Here is a 22,083-nt window from a genome sequence, read left to right on the forward strand (position 1 = left end):
ACTTCCCCAACATCGGGAACAATCTTCCTGCATCTAGCCTGTCCAACCCCTTAAGAATTTTGTAAGTTTCTATAAGATCCCCCCTCAATCTTCTAAATTCTAGCGAGTACAAGCCGAGTCTATCCAGTCTTTCTTCATATGAAAGTCCTGACATCACAGGAATCAGTCTGGTGAACCTTCTCTGTACTCCCTCTATGGCAAGAATGTCTTTCCTCAGATTAGGAGACCAAAACTGTATGCAATACTCCAGAACATATAACTGCAATTATCTCCCTTTGGCTTTATTTCTCACAAATTGGTTTTGAATATTGGATGAAAATCTTCATTAAACGCTCCCTTGCTTCTGCCACTTTCTGCACCAGCTAAGTAAGTTCTGTTTAATGGTGTCAATCTGGTGCAGTGTGAAGACAAAGTGTGTATAGGAAGGAACTGCAGATGCTGGTTTACACTAAAGATAGACACAAAATGCTGGAGTAACTCAGCGGGACAGGCAGTATCTCTGGAGAGAAGGAATGGGTGACATTTCGGGTCAGGTCTAAAGAAGGGTCTTGACTTGAAAGATGACCCATTCCTTCACTCCAGAGATGCTGCCTGTCCCGCTGAGTTACTCCAGCATTTTGTGTCCATCTACAGTGTGAAGACTGTCCTTTCTCTAACCTTTCTCCAGACTCAGCCACATATCATGGGCTCACTGAGAGATCACCCTCTGTTTTCATGTTATTGCTGTCCGATGTATATCACATCCTTACCTCTGCTTGTTGTAATGAAATTGGTGCTCCCACTTCCCACAAAGGAAATTCAACTGCAATCTTCACTAACTCTTGCTTCATACCTAACTTTAAGTAACAAGAGCTGCAGAATTGGGAAAATCCTAACTATCAAGACTTCAGATCACCTTTTGTATGATGGGTGGACTCAACTAAAACAAGTTTGTACTTTGATCTCAATCCTTTGATTTATTTTTCCACTTTAGTACATTTAAAAAATAAGGGTCACTGCCTTCTCACGCTCATGGTTTTTAGTTTGTGCTATATTGGTTGAATCTCTTAACATTCGTTGAAATTCCAGTGACCACAAGGCATTGCATCCAATAGTTTCTGGCTAGCTTCTGTTCAAAACAAAGTATATTTATGTTGCTCAAATAAACAAGGTGCGCAATGCAGTTGAAATTTTGATTTAATGCAGCAACAATGATCCATCAGATCTGTACACAAGACCCTGCAATGTTCCTGAACTAGTCAATAAAATAACAAGCAAATGGACTGAAAACTTTCCTTTGCCTTCTGTGGCCTGGTCACTGTCCCGTGGTTAATAGGGCTAGGAAATAAATTTATAGGCTGTCAGCAAGTACATATATGAGTTACAAACTTCATAAACACATGTCCAATAGTGAGGCACTGAGAATGTGGAGTGTCTCTGATGTGACTTTCAAATGAATAGCTACATGATGCGAGGGACACTAGACTGTCTGTTTTCAGATGGAAAAGGTCAAAACAGACAGCAAAGGTTATATAAGCTCGCAAAATTTCTCATGCACAACAGCTTGGATTTGCAAAGGCCAGAAATTCATTGGTGCTGGGAGAGGACCTAAATGGTCAATGCACAGTATTGTGGGCCTTTCATTCTAAAACAACAACATCCATTGCTGCACACTGCCCCTTCCGTACTCTATGCCTCCATTCCCCAAAGAGTATCAGGGAAGTCCAGGACTGGGGTGGGGATTGGTGAAGGTGGGGCGAGTCTAAGGTTCGGGCGGAGAGGGTTGTAGTCAAGTCAAGACCTTGAGTTTGAGATGGGGATTGGATTGGAACTAGGACTGAAGGGTAGTGGGGGAGGCAGTAGAAGATCAATGACAAATAGCAGAGGCAAGGGGTAAGATTTATGAGTCAGGGTATGTTGGTGCTGTGTAGTGCCCTGAGAACAGGACAGAATTAAGGGAACATATGTCAAGCTGGAACTTCCTCAGGGACCACTCTATTAAAACATTCTGCTTTAAGACTGCCCAGTTCCAAGCACATCTCCGAGCAACAGACCAGTATTCAGGGCAATGCAGTATCAGAGCACTGCGTGAGAAACATCCACTCCATATCCGCTACATGAGCAAGTCACGTTCATGGCACTGGGAAACGTCTTTTCATTTTGCACTGTACACTGTTGCTTGCAAGATGACAATAAAGGTTGATTGATTGATTGGTGGCTCTAAAACGTCCTGACGGATTTCCAAAGTACAGTGATTTCATTGACTCAAGATATCGTTGTAATTGCAGAATAACTCTGGAACTAAATTAAATTTCATAGGTGCTGTATTGAAGGAAAAGCTCTGCATACAATTTTATTGCAATGTGTCTGAATACTCTAGAGTAGGGAAATGATGGTTAAAATTTGAATCAAAGATTGGTTACATCACATGCCAGTTCCTGTGTACTGTTCTGAGTGCCATGTTGCAAAAGGGATATGGAGGTATTGGGCAGGGTACAAGGCAGGTTTACAAGGATGATACTGGACACGCAATAGAATAAATATTGGGAAAGGATGAACAGACCTAAGAAAACAAGGCTGAAGGGTATCTTTAAAATGATGAACGGTTTTCAAAGGCTGTAAAGAGAATGTTTTCATTTGTGGGGAAGAGCGTAACTAGAGACCATCAATATAAGACAACCTGTATGAAATCCAATAGAGTATTGTGAAGAAGCCTTTACCCAAAGAGTAATGAGAGTAAAGAACTTGCTAACCATTGAGTGGGTGCAGCCAATATTATAATTCAACTCCGGGGTGGCTGCACGAATTTGAAGCTGAGGGAGAAAGTAATACAGAGCTATACAGGTGGAGGTGCAAGTGAACCACAAATACCATCATGATTTGCTTGGGATGAATGGCCTGTTTTATGTGATGTATTCCACAAATTGCTGTATAATATCCAATGAGATTATGACAAAGTCAATCTAATCATCCTTAAACCTTTTTTGGGCAAAAGCAAACTGCTGGAGGAACTCAGCCAGGCAGCATCTGTCGAGGGAGATGGACAATCAAAGTTTCCCAATGTTTTGTGAGATTAGAGATGGAACATTAACAGGACTTGCACAGAACTTTCTGTTGTTGATCTGAAACTTTTATCCTGTAACTATCACTGTACACCTCCCTGGATCTGACCTCACAGGCAGATTGGCGGTGGGGGAGGAGGGGGGTGGTTGAAGAAGGCTTTTAGCTTGCAGGCCTTCATCAGTCAGAGAATTGAGTATAGAAAAAGACACAAAGTACTGGAGTAACTCAGTGGGTCAGACAGCATCTCTGGTGAACATGGATAGGTGATGTTTTTGGTCAAGACCCTTCTTCAGATTGGTTTGTAAACCAGCTTCTGTAGTTCCTCAATTGATTTTTCAATTGAGTATAGAAGTTGGGACGTTATGTCGCAGTTGTACACGATGTTGGTGAAGCCACACTTGGAGTATCGTGTTCAGTTTTAGTCACTCTTCTACATGAAAGATGCCATTAAACTGAAAAGAGTGCAGAAATGATTTACAAGGATGTTGCCGGGGCTCGAGAGACTGATATATAAGAAGAAGTTTGGCAAACCTTGACTTTATTCCTTTGAGGCAGTGGCTGAGGGGTGATCTTATAGATGTGTATAAGAGCATGAGGGGGAATAGATATGGTGAATGCATAGACTCTGTTTCCTAGAGAACAGAGAACATAGGTTTCAGCTGAGAGCAGAAAGATTTAATGGGAACCCGAGGGGTAACCATTTTACACAGAAGATGATGGGCGATGGATGTAACAAGCAGCAAGAGGAAGTACACAAAAAAGCTGGAGAAACTCAGCGGGTGCAGCAGCATCTATGGAGCGAAGGAAAAAGGCAACATTTCGGGCCGAAACCCTTCTTCAAGAGGAAGCAGTTGGGCAGGTACAAGTACAACATTTAACGACATTTGGACAGGTATATGGATAGGAAAGGTTTAGAGAAATATGGACCAAATGTGTGCAAATGGGACTAGCTTGGATGGAGCATCTTGACTGGCTGGGAAGAGTTTGGCTGAAGGATTGTTTCTCTATGACTCTGTGGCCTGCTGGTAACTATAACGTTTCCCATTTTGTTTCAAGCCTGCTGCCTTTATTGCTGGCAAGGGGTATCTCTGTACAGGTCTTTTCAAACAATTAAACGTGTTTGTAATGTAATCATCATACAATTATCAATGACACTTTCATTGTCCTGATCATTTTGTACTTTTTTACACTTTTTTTTAAAACGTGAAATAGAGATCAAAAATGAACTATTTAAAAAGCTGGAAAAAAAAAAAGACTGCAGTGCACAAATAATGGGACAATTTAGCTTCTAAATACAACATAATCATTTTCTCTACCAGATATCATTAAGTTAATAAATGTACGTATTCTCTTACCCCGAGACCTTGCTCCATTGAATAGCAAAGCACTTGCCATGGTGATGTGTACCTGAACATCATCACCAGCAGCAAATGAAGTAATCTCTGAGTTGAGTCTTTTATTTCCAATATATTCGTTAAACCAGCAAGACTTCCTGCAGGTAAATGCTGTCCTAAGGATTTCTATGTTCAGGTTGTGCACTTAAGCTCGATGGAAATCTAAACAGAGCTGCTATAAGAGGCTTTATTTCACAGTGGATGAGTCTCATGTCAAACTCAATTAGTTGCCGCAAGATTACAAAGAAGTACAATATAATTCACATAAACTGGTCATTCACCCCACCTGATCCGGACAGGTATATCTATTGCACATCCATCTCTTCCTATGCCATCTCAGTCTCTCACCTATTTATTTTCCTTTCTCTTTCATTAACTCAGTTTGTTACCTTTTAAAAGCGTTGTTGTTTGCCTCAATTATTTCCTATAGTATGGAGTTTCATATTGTAGTCACAATCTGAGTGGTCAGTCTGAAGAAGGGTCTCGACCCAAAACGTCACCCATTCCTTCTCTCCAGAGATGCTGCCTGTCCCGTTGAGTTACTCCAGCATTTTGTGCCTATCTCCGGTGTAAACCAGTATCGGCTGTTCCTTCCTACACTTTAAAGGAATTTCCCCACTAGATTTATTAATGCTTTCCTGGAAGTTTTGTTCCCTGCTTTTCATCTCTCTAGAATAAACCGTTCTCTGTCCGCGGTAGCACTGTTATTAAGCTATTAGTAAGTAAGAAGAACACAAGAAACAGGGGCTGGAGTGGGACATTTGGCCCTTCATACTGTTCCTTCATTCAAAAGGATCATGGATCAGAGCCACCTTTTTCACTAACCACACATTTCCTGGAATCTCCGAGTATTTAAACATCTAGGAATCTATATTTTTAACATTCTCAGTGACTGAGCCTCCACGGGGCTCTAGGCTAGAGAAGTCCAAAGATTCACTTTCCTCTGAGTGAAGTCATTTCTTCTCATCTGTCTCCTTAATGGCTGACTACTTATTTTGAGGCAGAGGGGAAACAACATTCCTGCATCTACCCTGTCAAGTCAGTAAGAATTACGTTTGCTTCAATGAGATAAGCTCTCCTTCTTTATAACTCATGAGAACACAGGCTTGTAGAAACAAGGAACTGCAGATGCTAGTTTACAAAAAGAGAAACACAAACTGCTGGAGTAACTCAACAGGTCAGGGCTTCCCTGGGGAACATGGACGGGTGACGTTTTAGGTTGGGATCGTAATTCAGACTGTGTTCAGAACACAGGCTTATTCTTAGTAATTCGCCTCGACCCATCATCTCAAGATCTATCTGTTGAATCTTCACTGCAGTCCCTCTATTAAAATAACCAGTCCAGAGGTCACGACTGATGTGCCAAGCCTTATGTGTAAAACCAATGAGTGCACCTGTAGCATTTAAATTCAGCAAATTAAAAACATCAAAAATGTATTAATGGAGCAAAGGAAATGGCGACATTTCGGGTCGAGACCCTTCTTTAGACCTGAAACGTCTCGACCCGAAACGTTGCCTATTCCTTCGCTCCATAGATGCTGCCTCACCCGCTGAGTTTCTCCAATATTTTTGTCTACCTTCGATTTTTCCAGCATCTGCAGTTCTTTCTTAAACAAAAATGTAGTAATGATGCCCATGAAGTGAGCGGATTGTTTTTGAATTCCTCTGTCTTCATGAAAGTCCTTTTGGAGAGATTCCCAATCTGGGCTACACAGGTCAGAGATAGGACAGTGTGGCTCAGCTACTATTCCCTCTGAAATAGCCTAATAAGCCACTTAGTTGAAGGGCAATTAATGGAGTGCAATAAATCTCGGTATTCCCAATGATGCACTCATCCCATGAAAGGATAAGAAAAACTACTTGCACATTCTTAACTTTAATTCCTCTCAGGTCACCACTGAAACCCCAAATTGTCAGCTCTGACAAATTTGCCTTTGGATGTTTCCCTTCCCTCATTCCTTTTTATACAAAATGATAAACTTTGACCCTACCCACTTCTTTGTACTAACGAAGGCCGTGGCTTCTTTTCCTGTGTTAGTGCGCATTTCTTCCCTTAATAGACTGATCTCAAGCACTCAAAGGTGGAAAGCAGCGCAGCAGGCTAAATTCTTTGGCCGTGCATCCAAATGCAGCTTCTGCCTTGAATGACCAGTCATTATCAGGCTGTGGGAGGCCACCACAGGTCAAATGAAAATGTGTGGCCTCAGTGACTGAATGACTATCACACCCCACTTTAATGAGTCATTTAGAAAGGTTCTGCTCTCTCTGTCTCCCCCTCTCTCCCCCTCTCTCCCCTTTGTTAAATTGCTCTGTAAATCCCACACCATTGATTTTGGTCACCTGTTCTCATCTCTCTAATGGCTTATATTCATATTTTTTCTGCTTAAAAACTCCACGAGACAGTTTTGAAGGTCATCTTGGATTAAAGGAAGGCTCTATACAATCACAACATCGCAGATGGTCTGGCACCTTTCTTAGTTCATGCCACGAAGGTCTGACTTAGCTTGCAATATTTATTGTGTTGGAACAGCTCATTCATTAACTGAGAATTATTTATCAACATTGTCTGTACTTTTAGCACAATTAGTTATTTAAAGTAAGTTGATTGTGATCACCGGTAATATTAACTTTTGAAGAGTGGGCAAATTACTAAATAGGTTTGGTTAAAGCAAGTGGGACTTTTAATAACTTTGCTAATGTTAAAGCCACGATTCTCTCTTTTTGCTTTCTTCTGCTCAAAGCCATGTCTTTAGCTTAGTTCAGAGATACAGCGCGGAAACAGGCCCATTGGCGCACCGAGTCCACGCCACCCAGCAATTCCCCGTACACAAGCACTATACCACAAACAAGGGATAATTTATAATTTTTACCAGAGCCAATTAATCTACAAAGCAGTTGACTTGAGCATGGGAGGAAACCAGAGCACTCGGGAAAAACGCACAGTCACAGGGAGAATGTACAAACTCCGTACAGACAGCACCCGTAATCAGGATCGAACCCAGGTCTCTAGTGCTGTAAGGCAGCAACTCTACCGTGACACCTGTCCTCGGAACAGAAATTAATTCTCTATTACTAAATATGTGATAAAGGAATTGAATTCTGCTTCTGACATTCTATCAGAGTGGATGAAGCCAAATGTCAATACATTATTATACATCCATTTAGTGCATGCCATGGTGGATGAATTTCCTGAACTCAAGCTTGCACCTACTAAATGAAGAGATGGGACTAAGAGAAGGAGGTCACTGCAAGATGGAAGTGTGTCTTTATTTTCCTCCTGAATGAAAAACAACAAAGGAAGTTTTGTACTAATAGAGCTATTTTCAAGTTTATTGCATGTCAATCGGTGCTGTGCAAATAAGTTCTCTTCTGATGAAAGGACAAATACCACAGTGGATGTGTACAGGACAAGTTAAACAAACAGCAAATTAAATAGTTGAGTCAATATCTTGTTATGGTGTTACTGACTGAGTGATAAACATGGGGGAGGGTGCTGATGACAGCAAAGTGGCTCAATTACAAAAATCAACATGAAAAAAATCACGTTGGTACCAGCAGGACTGGGGCAATACATTTGTGAATCATTTGCTCCTAAGGGTTTGGGTTTAAAAAAAAAGTAAAATTATGCAATTAGCAGGAAGAAGGAAGATTTAATCTAGTGTACATTCCAACTGCATTCAATGAGCATTATTTCACAACAATGCAATCTGTCCAACAGTAGTACATGGGGAGATGAGGGCACACGTTTTTTTCTCTTATGAAACAGATTTATGTGCACTCCCAACCGTAGCTCTTTGGGACAAGTCCAATGTCGCTCTCCCCCTCCTCCCCCATCCCCCTTCTCATCAGCTGAACTACAATACCTCACCTGTATTATTCTCTTCACCTCATAACATCTTCACCTCCAGCTCACTGTTCAGCTTATTTCATTTACAAGACCCATGCCTTGCACCTCTCCTCCCGAACCATGCCAATTCCTGCAGTATTGCATATAGCTCAAGATTACATGAAATGGAAACAATCCAGCTGCTTTAAGGTAAGCAAATAAACTGAAAATGCTGAAAATACTCAGAAGGGCCAGAGAATCAGAGGGGTGAGAAACAAAGATCCGTTCTAATGGCAGGTGAACAACCTAAAATGTTAACATTTCTGTGTTCACAGATGCTGTTGGACCTGCTAAGAATTTTCAATATTAACTGTTTTGTATTATATTTGGCATATGCAGTATTTTGCTTTTGTATTTAACACAAATCTGTGGACATGATGTTACACTCAAAATGAGCTGGATAAATGGAATTGCTTTTAATAAAGGATCTTCTTGGCTTAAGTAGCCTCTTTCACCATGACTTACTCCAATCAACCAAGTTTGTATTTTGGAATCAAATTTTCCCCCTTATTTTTCTCCCCTTTTTGTGCCAAACAAACTTGCATCTTCATAGCACAATCCATGACCCTGAACCTCTCAAAGGGCTTTTCCTCCTCTCTATGACTGGTGTTGGAACCAGGACAGCCAATTTGTTGTCAGCCAAAATTGCCATGTTGGAAGCCCTGCAGCGGTGAGTGGAAGGGTAACATATGTTTTTTTGACTGGTGATCCAACGTGGAATAAAACAGCTCCTTCTCTGGCTTTGCTTGTTCTCAGGAGCTGGGCAACACTACACTCTGAGTGGCCCTGAGAGACTGGTGGTGGGTCAAGGGCCTGTCCCACTTATGCGACCTTTACAGGCGACTGCCGGCACCCGATAGGTCGCCGAAATTTTCAACATGTTGAAAATTCAGCGGTGACCAGAAAGACGCTACAACTCTTTGGAGACCTCTCACGACCGTAGGAGACTTCTCACGACCATACAGCCTGTCGTAGCGTCTTTCTGGTCGCCGCTGAATTTTTAACGTTGAAAATTTTGGTGGCCTATCACGGGTGCCAGCAGTCGCCTGTAAAGGTCGCGTAAGTGGGACAGGCCATTCAGTCTCTGCTTTTGACGGTGCTTTGACAACAGTGAACAACAAGGAGTTTTAGGTGATTGACTGAGTAACCCCTGACAAAACACAGGTATGTTGCTAATTAGGACAAAGAGAGCGTCAAAAGTTACAGTCAGAAGTCAAGGGAATGGGGTTGAGAGGGCCAACTGGCCAAGGAGCATCAAGGTGGAACAACAATGTACTAATGAAATGACATCAACATAGACCAAGGAACCAAACATCAAATACAGCATGAAGGGTCCCGACCTGAAACATAACCTATCCACGTTATTCCAGCACTTTGTCTTTTTTTTGTAAACCAGCATCTGCAGTTGCTTGTGTACACATTAAATGGTGTCTATTCAGCTAATTGCAGAAACTAAAAATACAACAGAGGTAAGGAAATAGATGTGTTCAACTGTACAAAACAGAATATTACCCCACAGAATCAGATCAATTGACCCAACTGTCCTACTCTGGTATTTACTAACCACATCTGGTGCTTTGACTTCACATCTGCCTCAAATTCTTCAGTTCACATCATTCTGCCAATCTACCCTTCTGTTCCTTTATCCTTCATGTACATATCTAGCGCACCCCTACATGTAATACTGCTGTTCATCTTAACCATTCTGTACATTTTAGATCCACCTTTTTGTCACACTCTGGATAATTATGCTTTTGGTTTGGGATTTATTATTGTTTTGTGATTACTCATCCAAAGCTGTACTTAATTGTTTACAACTCCTCGCCCTTCTGTCATGGGGTAGACTGAGACTGACTCCACTCCCCCCACCCCACCCCACCCCAATCTTTGCACATCCTCCCAATCCTTTCCTCTCAACACTTTAATTTCATGTTTCATGCATTTTGTGTTTTTTATGACTGTTGGCAGTTAAATTACCCTCCTGGGATAAATATAGTTCTATCGTATCGTATCATGTCGTAACTTGGAGAGACAGAGACACTAGATGCTGGTGGCATCTGGAGCAATAAGCAAGTTGCTAGGGGAACTCGGTGTATCAGGCAGCATCTGTAGAGGGAAATGGACAGTCACCATTCCGAGTTGGAAACCTTACTTATCTATGTTTAGGCTGCTCCCAGTCTCCCTCATATTTCTTTCCAGTGGCTCCTGCTCCAACACCTCAATTTTAAAATCTTCTTCCTTGTTTTCAGTTCCCTCAAAGATATTGATCCCCACCCCTATCCTGTTCATCCTTGCAAGCTGTGCTCATCTGATTCCTGCCTCCTGCATGCTCCTAATTTTTATTAACTCAAATGTCAGTGGGCTGCCTTGAGTGGACAAGCCCTATGGTCTAGAATTCCCTCAAACTCCTCTGCTTCTCCAGCCTTCTCTCTTCTGAGACTCACGTTAAAACCCATTCTTTTTTTAAACCGACTTTGAAAAATCGGATCTAATATTCCTCTCTGCAGCTCACAATCAAATTCTGACACAAAACATCTGGTAAGAGCCTTGTACTATTTCATTGCGTTAGTGATGCTCTAATCAAGTCATGGCAAGTCAGGTCGAGTTTGTCACATGTACAAGTACAGTGATGCACAGATACAATGAAAATCTTGCCTGCAGCAGCATCACAGGAAAATAGACTAAAGAGGCTGTCCCACTTGGACGACCTAATCCACGAGTTTAGAAGACCCTAGAGTTGAAAAAAATGTCAAGGTCGTGTTGACTCGCCGAAGTAAAAGACCTCCCACGACCATGTCTACGACCTCCTACGACTATGTCTACGACCTCCTATGACTATGTCTACGACCTCCTACGACCCCCTCGACCTCAGTCTTCCACACCTGAGATCAACTACGACTAGCTACGAGTGAAAATTATCACATGATAAAATTATGTCATGTTTGCATTTTTTCTCTCGGGCCAGTTACCAACCTACGACTACCATCACGACCTACTACGACCTACCTATGACCTATCTACGAGTAAAAAGTATTGATTTTTTCCATGCCGACTTTTTTTTACTCATGGGCATTTTTTTATTAGGCTGGAAAAAACGCCGCAACCTATTTGAGGCCACAAGTACGAGGAGACCACTCACGAGCATGAGGAAGAGTGACCTACGACCTCCTACGACCATGTTGCGAGCATGAGTCAAGGGCAAACTTGGCAGAGGTCGCCAATTATGTCGTGAAAGTGGGACAAGGGCTTTAGTTTTCAGGGGTACAGGAAAAAATGACGGGGGAAATGTGACAGATGAAATTGTCCTACTGGCAGCTGACATGGACTTGATGGGCTGAATGGCCTCCTCCTATGACATATAAGAAATATGTTAGTTACTTTTTAAATTACTACATGGTTGCATTTAAGGTGACCATGTTTCGTAGATACCTCTGCTTTGGATCTGTACTTTCTTGTTATGTTACAGCTCAGATTATCAAGCCAAATCTTTCCCCAATTAAAAACAAAATATGCTGGAAACACTCAGCAGACCAATCAACAATCATGTTGAAAAATCTTCACGAGTCTTCCCTTGCTTACCTGCCGTTAGCGAGTCTTCCCGAGTACCTGCCATTAGCGCTAAGATACGTCCCCGAGCTCCGACATACCCGCTACGTTCATTCTCCGTGCTTACCACGAGTTTGATGTTTTAAAAACTCGGGAGAGCTCTTGGAATGAACTCGTACCGTGGGACAGGGCTTTTAAGAGGACAGATAGAGACAAAAAGACAGAAGGGCGAAGAAAGCAAATTCGAACACACTGATTGTTATCTTTTTAACACACTGGTTGCAATATGTCTAGAAAGCTGGTCTGTGTGTACAGCCTACGGCTCAGTACTCTACAGGGGCAGCATGATGGCGCAGTGGTAGAGTTGCTGCCTTACAGGACTTGCAGCGCCGGAGACCCGGGTTCAATCCCGATTCCGGGTGCTGTCTGTACGGAGTTTGTACGTTCTCCCCGTGACCGTGTTGGTTTTCGCCAAGATCTTCGGTTTCCTCCGAAACGCCAAAGACGTACAGGTGTGTAGATTAAATGGCTTGGTATAAATGTAAATTATCCCCAGTGTGTGTAGGATGGTGTTAGTGTGCGGGGAATGCTGGTCGGTACGGACTCGGTGGGCCGAAGGGCCAGTTTCCGTGCTGTATATCTAAACTAAAAAGCACGGTTTGAAGTACTGACTTCGCTGCATGGAGAAATGGCATGATATGTTGTTTCGGTGATTTAAAATAAAAAAGCAGATTAGATAGACTGATGCACACCAATTCCCACAAACTTTTCATTGCTGTTTCCACCCAATTCTCCTGTATGTATGGAGACTGGAAGAGTACTCCCTGCCTGGTCCCATGAGTTACACTGACCTCATACAAAGTCATCCAACACTGAATGATAGTGAAGGAGAAATAAACTGGGTCAGGCCCATTTATGGCCACAACTCAAGTGTACAACATCCTGCCAAAATGCAAAGTCCCAGTACATTCAATCAAAATGTTTAATGGTTAAAAATTATTGCATTTATTTTGCCTGTCAAACAGCCATGGGATAACACAGACTGCTTTGAGGCCAGTTAGGTATTGTTGAAATGCAGCAATTGATGCCTGCACAGCTGTAGGGCAGCAGACTGCCATTTTGGTTCCCAGAACAAACAAAGGTTATGCCCAAAGATTATAGAGGAGCAAGATAGACCACTCCTCGAAAAACGCGTAGTATGACGTGTGTGATTGTCGACGCCATTTTATTGAGCATTTTATTGGGCTGTCATGGCGTCCTCATTTAAATCTTCATCTCACTGCTCCGCTATCAATTGTTCTAATCGTAAATCTAAACGACCAGACCTGTCATTCTTTAGGTTCCCCGATAAAAAAGAAAGGAAAGAAAATATTATTATTATTTTTTGTCGATATTCTGTCGTGAAAATGTTATTTTCTGTTCTCCCATCAACGGCCATTGTGAAACTAGGTTTGTCGGTAGATTAGAAAGTAGACTTATTTTTAATAGATCTTTACTTACCACTATAATAAAGACAATTTTAACACTTCTGTACGTTTTTGGTTTTGTTCTTGTAAGGGATTGGTCTCCAAAATATGGCCCGCGGGACACATTAGGCTCAGTGACCACGAGATTTTTCGAGCTCAGATTCAAGTCCGAGAACGCGGCGGCTGTTACCCGTTATAGCCCTCGAATTGTCGAGACATCACAAGCAAAGATCACAAGCCCGCCGTGAAGAAGGGTGCAATCAAAGATTATACAACTCTGCTCTATCATCTTTGGGTGCAATGGTGGGCCGTGGCGTGCGGCGGCGGCGGCGGCGGTTGCAATCAAAGATACTAGAGGAGCTCTGCTCTATAATCTTTGGTCGGAATGGGACGGCTGAACGTTATAACATGCTATTGTTCCACCCTCCCTCTCCCCATTCTCCCTCTCCCCCCTTCTCCCTCTTCCCCCTTCTCCCCTTCTCCCTCTCCCCTCTCGATCCCTCTCCCCTCTCGATCCCTCTCCCCTCTCGATCCCTCTCCCTTCTCTCGATCCCTCTCCCCTCTCTTCTCTCGATCCCTCTCTCCCCTCTCTTCTCTCGATCCCTCTCTCCCCTCTCTTCTCTCGAATCTCTCTCTCCCTCTCTTCTCTCGATCTCTCTCTCTCTCCCTCCCTTACGCTTAAAGAAATGGCGGCCGTGACGTTTCGTCACGTACTACACGTCAGTCCATTGGATTTCGGAGGAGTGGTCTATCTTGCTCTGCTATAAGATCTTTGGTTATGCCTACTCATGCAATTCCCTTCCTCGAATCTCAGAGAGGAATAATGTACAAAACACTTCCACTGCAAGTAGCATGTCCTCATTGACATCTCCCAACTGCTGCAGTCAGAACACACCTTTCCTTCATGCTTTAACTAAAATCAGCCGATCATATCGTTGTACCCTAACACCACCGCATGTGGGCTTTTTCAATAATTTGGTATTCCACAGTTTACATCCCAGTGATTTGAGTTATTTATTCAAGAGTTCATTCAATAAATCAAATTTACATTCAATAAATTAAATAGAAACATATAAAATAGGCCATTCAACCCTTCGAAACAGCACCGCCATTCAATGTGATCATGGCTGATCATCCAAAATCAGTACCCCGTTCCTGCTTTCTCCCCATATCCCTTGATTCTGTTAGCCCTAAGAGCTATATCTAACTCTCTTGAATACATCCAGTGAATTTGCCTCCACTGCCTTCTGTGGCAGCCCTACTGTGTGATTTAAGTCCAGGATTTTGTAGACCTAGTCCAGAGAATTAACTATTGTGCTCCTACACCCGGAAATATGTTAACTAATCAGTTAGTTGTGTAAAACACAAAGTGCTGGATCAACTCAGCAGGTCTGGCAGCATCTCTGGATGACATGATTACAAGCCATTTCATGTTGGGGCCTTACTTCAACCTGACTCCAGAGAGGCTGCCTGACCCGCTGAGGTACTCTGGCACTTTCTGTTCTACGCAAGATTTGAGCATCTGCAGTTCTTTGCACCTCCGGATTAGAGGAAGTTAGTGTGTTACCTGTATTAGAAGCAAATGTAAATTAAAAATCACACTGCATTGCTCGATTTCCCTCAAGGGGTGTCCGATGTTATCCTTAAAATTGTCAACCAATACATAAAAGGAGGAAACAGTATTTATCCAACACCTTTCATGATGCTAGGGTGTTAGAAAGCATTTTTAAAACCAATTTCATTATTTTAATTTAGTAAATGTGGCATGAATTCCAATCATCCCTTTCTCTTCACACTTTTCCTGAGAGTATTTCTGAGATTCCCATCAGGCAAGTGCCAGGCTATAAAAAGACTGTGCTCCTCACCTGTGCTGTGAAATTAATGTACTGCCATCCTTTCCACACTGCCATATTCATAATGAAGATAATAAGTATGTCACCAAAAGAGTGTTTTAATCTTCAAAGTTGTAACTTACATTTTGAAATAGAAAAAGCATTAGGTAGGATCTTGCTGAACCCAGTCCCTTACTGTCTGTGGTAGCTGTGTGTCCAAGCTGGGTGTGTGGGTCTTATCTCACCAGCCTTCAAACTGGTCAGGGAGCAAGTTTCCCAGCATAGCAGTGAAGTGGCCCTTTCCTAAATCGCCTTTGGTAGAAAGGCAGGGAATAGGGCTTTGCGTTCCGTAAAAGCTGGAAGTGATTTAAAATGTCTGACGTCCAGAGACATACAAAATATTAAAATTGTAAGTAGTTATTTTAATTAAAACTAAAAATATAATCAAAAAAGTTACAGTAAAATAATTACTTAAGTGACTTGCTTTTTCCCTTTCTTCCTTTTCCAGAGACCTAGAATTTCTATTGAAATCCACGGGCCTCAAACTCCACGGCAGATAAAGAACTAGCGCAGGATATGAGAGGAGATTCTCCAGCAAGATTGGGCTCTGCCTTTGGATTCTACGTGGACTCTGGCAACAGATTAGATTCAACGAATAAGGGGTAGGCCATTTAGGACTGAGATGAGGAAAAACCTTTTCACCCAGAGAGTTGTGAATCTGTGGATTTCTCTGCCGCAAAGGGCAGTGGAGGCCAGTTCACTGGATGTTTTCAAGAGAGAGTTAGATATACATTAACTCTTAGGGTTAACGGAATCAAGGGATATGGGGAGAAAGCAGAAACAGGGTACTGATCTAGGATGATCAGCCATGATCATATTGAATGGTGGTGCTGGCTCAAAGGGCAGAATGGCCTACTCCTGCACCTATTTTCTATGTTTCTATCCACAGACGTGCTGGCATTTCTTGCCCACTGAGTCCTGAGCTCTCAGCAATCTATGTTTATTTTCCAAATCTCAGTTGTGGTAGACCTTTTCCTTCTGTATTGGAGAGGTTAAGTTCAGGGTCTGTTCAAAGAGACTTCAGCACAAAATGAAGGGCGCTGTCCATGCGGGGAGCCATACTGTCACGGGGGCGATCATTCAACGGAGCTCTTAAACTGTGGTCTTACTATGTGGATATAAAAAAACATTCTGGAGAACTTTATCAGAATGCTGCCCGGATTTGGGGAGGGATTAGCTATAAGGGGAGGTTGGACAGACTTGGATTGTTTTCTCTGGAACACCGGAAGTGTACATGGGAGACCTGACAGAAGCATATAAAATGATGAGGGGCACAGACAGGGCAGATTGAACCTGCTTCCCAGGATGGAAATGGCAAAGACTAGATGGCTGGCATACCTTTAAGTTGAAAGAGGCAAATTTTAAAGGGGGTGTGCGGGACAAGTTTTTATACAAGAAGAGCTGTGAGTAGATGCTTGGAACGAATGATGCCCAGGGTGGTGATGGAGGCAGATGTGATAGTGGCATTTAAGTGGCTTTTAGATAAGCAGGTAATGGAGGATTATGGATCATGTGCAGGCAGATTGGATTAGTTTGACATGGCACCATATTTGACACTGGCATTGTGGGATGAAGGCTCTGTTCCTGGGCTGTACTTTTTTGTGTTCTAAGAGCAAGAGTGTTGGGGCCACTATAAATTGTCCATCCTTCCCCAGCACTGGGACAGACAAGTGTCACACTGCTGTTTGCACAAACTGGCTGCCAAGTTTCTTACATCAGAACAATTAAAATCATCGGCTGCAATCCAATTGCAAAGGCCCGAGGCCAGGTAAGAGTTGCATTCGTATAGCATCTTTCTTCCTTTCTTTAAAATAAATTAACATTGACAATGGAATTCCAACACCAGCATCACTGTTAATAATCAACCCAATTCCTTTAGTTACAAGGCACCATTACCTGATACAAATTAAATTATAGCTTTTACTCATAATATTGCAGTACGGATGAGAGATGCTCCCTTATAATGTGACTGCACCGCAGCAGATATGAAATTGAAATCACCCATTTTATGTCATGCATCATTAAATATTATTACATTTTCCTTTCTATTCTGTTTCATATTTAAAGTAGTAAAGTGCAGAAATGGACCATTCCACCCATTATACCTGTACTAACTCCAAAGAGCCATCAAACTCTCCTCGCTACCCACCCGTCCTATTACTACAGCCATGTAAACCCTTTCCCCTTCACTCATTTATTTAATTCCCCTTTGAAGGTTATTACTGAATCAGCTTTCCATGTCCCTTCAGGTTGCACTTTCCACATCATGAGTTTCTGTGTCGTGACAACACTCACTATCTTATCTCTGGTGCTAATTGCCTTAAGACATATGTCCTCTGGCCGGTCCTATCCCACCACTGTAAACATCTTATTTTCGAGAATTTCAAATGACAGAATTAAATCAAACATTGGCATTTGTTTTGTGATTTCCATTTCAATAATCTCCACGAGCTGGTGTCAGGTGTGTGGGGTGTGTGGGGGGTGCGTTTGTGTACACACGTGTGCGTGTTGGGAGCACTGTAGGTGTAGTTTCTTCCTTTGTAAGTTGCGATTAAAATGAACAGGAACACCAGACGTCCTTTCCTACTTTTTCATTCCCCCTCCACTCCTAAATACGTTGCAGCTTACCTAAGCAATTGTCCAAGTTATTGGAGCCTCAAGGCAGTCATGTGGGAAGGTAGAGAGATAATTAATAGCACAAAATGTTCTTGTCGTCTTGGCTCCAGTTCCTCTGGGAGGTGTTGGCACACTTTCTGGTCCTCTCACTGCCCGTCATGCTGCACTGCACCACTGTCTGTCCCTATCCTGTCCTCTTTCCAAGTTCATAACATATCTCTTTTGAATTTTATATTTTGCTGACTTCTTAAACAAAGTTCTGCACCACAATCAGATTAGCTGCAGCCCATCCTGGCTTCTGATCGACATCAACTGAAAGGAATTTTAGATTTCTTCACCATCATGGCAAGACCTCCATGCTACTTTCCTGAGCCCGCACATACCTCTTAAGATCTTTCCACCTTTGCCTTAGCCCCCCCCCCCCCCCCCCCCCCAAGAGTCTCCAAGAACCTCTGGGCCCCCAGGAATCAAAAAGGGCAACAGTCAGACTGTTCTATTGTGTGGCTGATTTGGAGGAGAATTAAATGGAGTCATTTTCAGGAATATGTTCCGATATGTTCCGACCACTGTTTTAACAATGTACACAGCACAAGCCATTATATTGATAGCTGCCCCTTTAACAAATATCAAAGGCGGAGAAGGCCATTGATCAGACAAGGAGCCAAAATGCTGCACTGAGCTTACCTAACAGACAAGTTAGTTAAAGGCAATGCAGAACTGACCTATATAGATCAGGAAGGATGGAGAATCAATGGCACATTAATGATGGATTAGCTGATGATATGAATCTGCAGCAAAAGGCCATTCAGTCCCTCCAGTTTACTCTGCTATTTAATAGCTGATGCCATTGCTGATGTGACTGTAATCTCAATTCTGCATTCTTCTTTGCAGCAGAAACCTTTCATTTCCTTGTTTATTAAAAACCTCTCTACCTCTGTCTTAGAATATTCAAAGACTTTGCTTCCACTGCTTAGAGGCATAGATTAGGTGAATAGCCACAGTCTGTTCCCTGGGAGTTGGGAGAGTCTAAAATTAGAGGGCACAGGTTTAAGATGAGAGGGGAAAGAATTAAAATGGACTTGAAGAGCACCTTCAAATGGACTTGAAGAACACAGAATACATGGAACTAGCTACCAGAGGAAATGGTAGAGGTTAGTATATTTATTACATTTAAAAGACAGGTACATAGATAGGAAATGTTGAGAAGGAAATGAGTGAAGTGCAGGGCAGTAGCATCTTGGTTGGCATGGACAAGTTTGACCAAGGAGCCCGTTTCTGTGTTGTCAAGCTGTGACTCTATGAAAGTGCTTTACAGACAAAGATGTTGAGTGAAGTCACTGTTGTGACTCAGAAACATGGCACCAGCTGGCGCACTGCAGCCCCCAAAAGCAGCATTACTTTTGTCGATGTTGATAAATGGTGTCCAGGGTACTGGGGAGATCTCCCATGCACGCCATTACACTTTAGACCCAGGACCTGGTACATCTTCCCATGCAAAGAACAGAAAAGGCGTTGGTTCCAAGATATCCTCCCGGAGACGGCACCCAACAGTGTGGCGCTCGCTCCAACCACTACTGTACCGCACATGGCTCAAACAGGCAGAGTCTGATAGTTATCTACTGTAATTACGCATCAATATATTAAACACACGGTGGCCAGCGGTGTATTACAAAGACATAATTCAGTTTAAAGTTTCAAGTGCTGTCATAATCGCACAACATGGAGATTAAGTGATTATGAGAAGAAGCAGTACACTAAGATTGAATTACTACTATCACCTGGCACTTGACCATCTAGTGTGCTTTTGTTTTTGCAACACTGCAGGAACAGTGTGGGAGATGTGAAGCAGGTGAAATGGTGATAATAGGATAATAACAAAGGTCATCTTGCAGCATTGGCTGCTAACAAAGGAACGGCTACTTTCATAATCTAACTGGAGTTACCATGTTGTGGTGCTGTGTAACTAAGCCAGTTGGAATCAACATACAATTGAGGGCATCTGTAAAACTGTACAAATAGTTGAGAAATCATGATACTTTATTTATCATTTTATTCTTGATTACTGTAACCAAGAGCATCCAGTATTGTTATCTCTCAAAATCAATAACCTCAGCAACTCTGCAGTCTATCACGGGAGACATAATTGAGAATGGCAGAAGTGATTGCAACCACAGATTCAAGGTCTCAGCCTTGCCAGTGGGCCATCCTATTGCTCATGCAGAAACAAATGCACAGCAGAAAACTATGGTGCAGAATCATGGACAATATAGCACAGGAAAGGGTAATTTAATCCACTGAAACTTGTCTGGTCTCCCTTTCTGGGTATTTACAACCAATGGCCTCATTTGATCTTTATTATAGTATCTACCTACAAAACAGCAAATGTTCTGATCCCAATCTTTTGCAAACAATTGAGTAAATGTTTTTTTTTAAATTATGAGAAGCCAAGACACAAGTGTGAGTGTAAGCCACATGGCCTTCGAGACCGTCGTAGAAAGCATTTTATCAGGATGCATCAGAGACTGGTTTAGGAACAGCTCCATCCAAGACCACAAGAAAATGCAGAGATTTGCGGACTTAACCCAGACCATCACACAAATCAACCTCCCTTCCACTGACTCCATCTACACTTCACCTTGTCTTGCCAAGGCCGCTAACATAATCAAGGACCAGTCTTCTCTGGTCACTCCCTCTTCTCATCAGGGATGAGGTAAAGACATAGGAAAATGCATAGCTCCAGATTCAGGAACATTGTCTTCTCAACTGTTATCAGGCAACTGAACTGTCTTCTCATCAGTTAGAGTGTGGTGTTGACCTCCTATCTATCTCAATGGAGACCTTTGAACTATCTTTTATTGGACTTTAATGTATATCTTGCACTAAATGTAAAAACCCTTTATCCTAAATCTGTGCACAGTGAACAGCTTGATTTGTATTCATGTATAGACTTTCCTTTGACTGGATAGCATGCAAACAAAAGCTTTTTGTTGTACCTCAGTACACGTGACTATATAAACATTCCCTCTATCCCTCCCCCACCCAAGTTGCACTAGCTTCTCATTTTCACCCGACAAACAGCTAACAATGGACTGTTTCCCTCATCATTGTTACTTTTTTGCATATCTTTCATTCATTGTTCTTTATCTCTCCACATCACCATCTATATCTCGTTTCCCTTATCCCTACCCAGTCACCCATTCCTTCTCTCCAGAGATGCTGCCTGTCCCGCTGAGTTATTCCTGCTTTTTGTGTCTATCTTCAGTTAAAACCAGCATCTGCAGGTCCATCTTGCACATAAACTAAATCAAACCATTCAAAGAGATAGTGAGATGCCACATCTCAACTGTACATTTCCACCTGATGCCAGTGTCCCTAGATTCCCATTGCATCCAAAACTCTCTCAATCTCACCCACGACTACACCCAATTTGAGCAAGAATTATTACTTCTTTTGCAGTCTGGCAGGATTGCAGATGACTTGCGTCCACTCCGGTTTTGTGGGTAGTGGGGTGCCTTATGGGGCAGATGTGGAAATTGCTGGACTCTACCACAGATGGGGCAAGAGGTGTCGAACAAACAGGTGGGTTGGTAGCTTATGAGATGGTGTGCGCCTTCTGTTACCTCTGCAGCTGTGCTCCTGATACAAGGTTCAAGATGCTCACTACCATCTTCAGACAGTTACTGTCCATCATTCCCAAGAGCAAGTAACATGACATTTTAAGGGACATAACATGACAGTGTAAAGGGTGCTACATTTTTTGGGCATTTATTCAAGGATGTGGGCATCACTTACATTCCATGGTTTCATATCTTTAATTTCAGATTGCAGAATGATAAAAATGTATGGCACAGGAAGAGGCCATTTGGCCCACCACGTGTTCCAGGTGGTCTAGCTTTAAACTAAGTGATACGGCTCAGAAATTTCCCACCAAAGCCATGCTGACCATTGATCGCTTGTTCAGATTAGTTGTAAGGTATCCCACTTACTCATCCACTCCCTACACATCAGGGGCAATTTTATACAGGCTAATTAACCTACAAACCCATACACTGTTTGTATGTGGGAAGAAACTGGAGCATCTGGGGGAAACGGTTACACTGAGAATGTGTAAACTCCTCACAGACAGCCCCTGAGGTCAGGATCAAACTCGGATCTCTGACACCGAGGGACTGCAGCTTTACCACCTTTATATAATAATTTATTTTTAATCTAAACTTGCAACTCTGGATCTATTGTCCAGG

The 22,083-nt window shown here is 42.4% G+C and overlaps 1 protein-coding gene and 1 long non-coding RNA gene across 5 annotated transcripts in view; one reads left to right on the plus strand and one right to left on the minus strand.

Moving 5' to 3' along the window:
• Window positions 1-22,083, minus strand: part of LOC116971220 (A-kinase anchor protein 2-like) — a 125,215-nt gene that overhangs the window by 56,013 nt on the left and 47,119 nt on the right. The window lies entirely within an intron of this gene.
• Window positions 1,935-18,729, plus strand: LOC116971223. Its single transcript, XR_004411440.1, has 3 exons — window positions 1,935-1,945; window positions 12,926-12,929; window positions 18,643-18,729. It is a non-coding gene; the product is annotated as an uncharacterized LOC116971223 (long non-coding RNA).

Source organism: Amblyraja radiata, chromosome 3, assembly GCF_010909765.2.
Source record: "Amblyraja radiata isolate CabotCenter1 chromosome 3, sAmbRad1.1.pri, whole genome shotgun sequence".
Taxonomy (NCBI): domain Eukaryota; kingdom Metazoa; phylum Chordata; class Chondrichthyes; order Rajiformes; family Rajidae; genus Amblyraja; species Amblyraja radiata.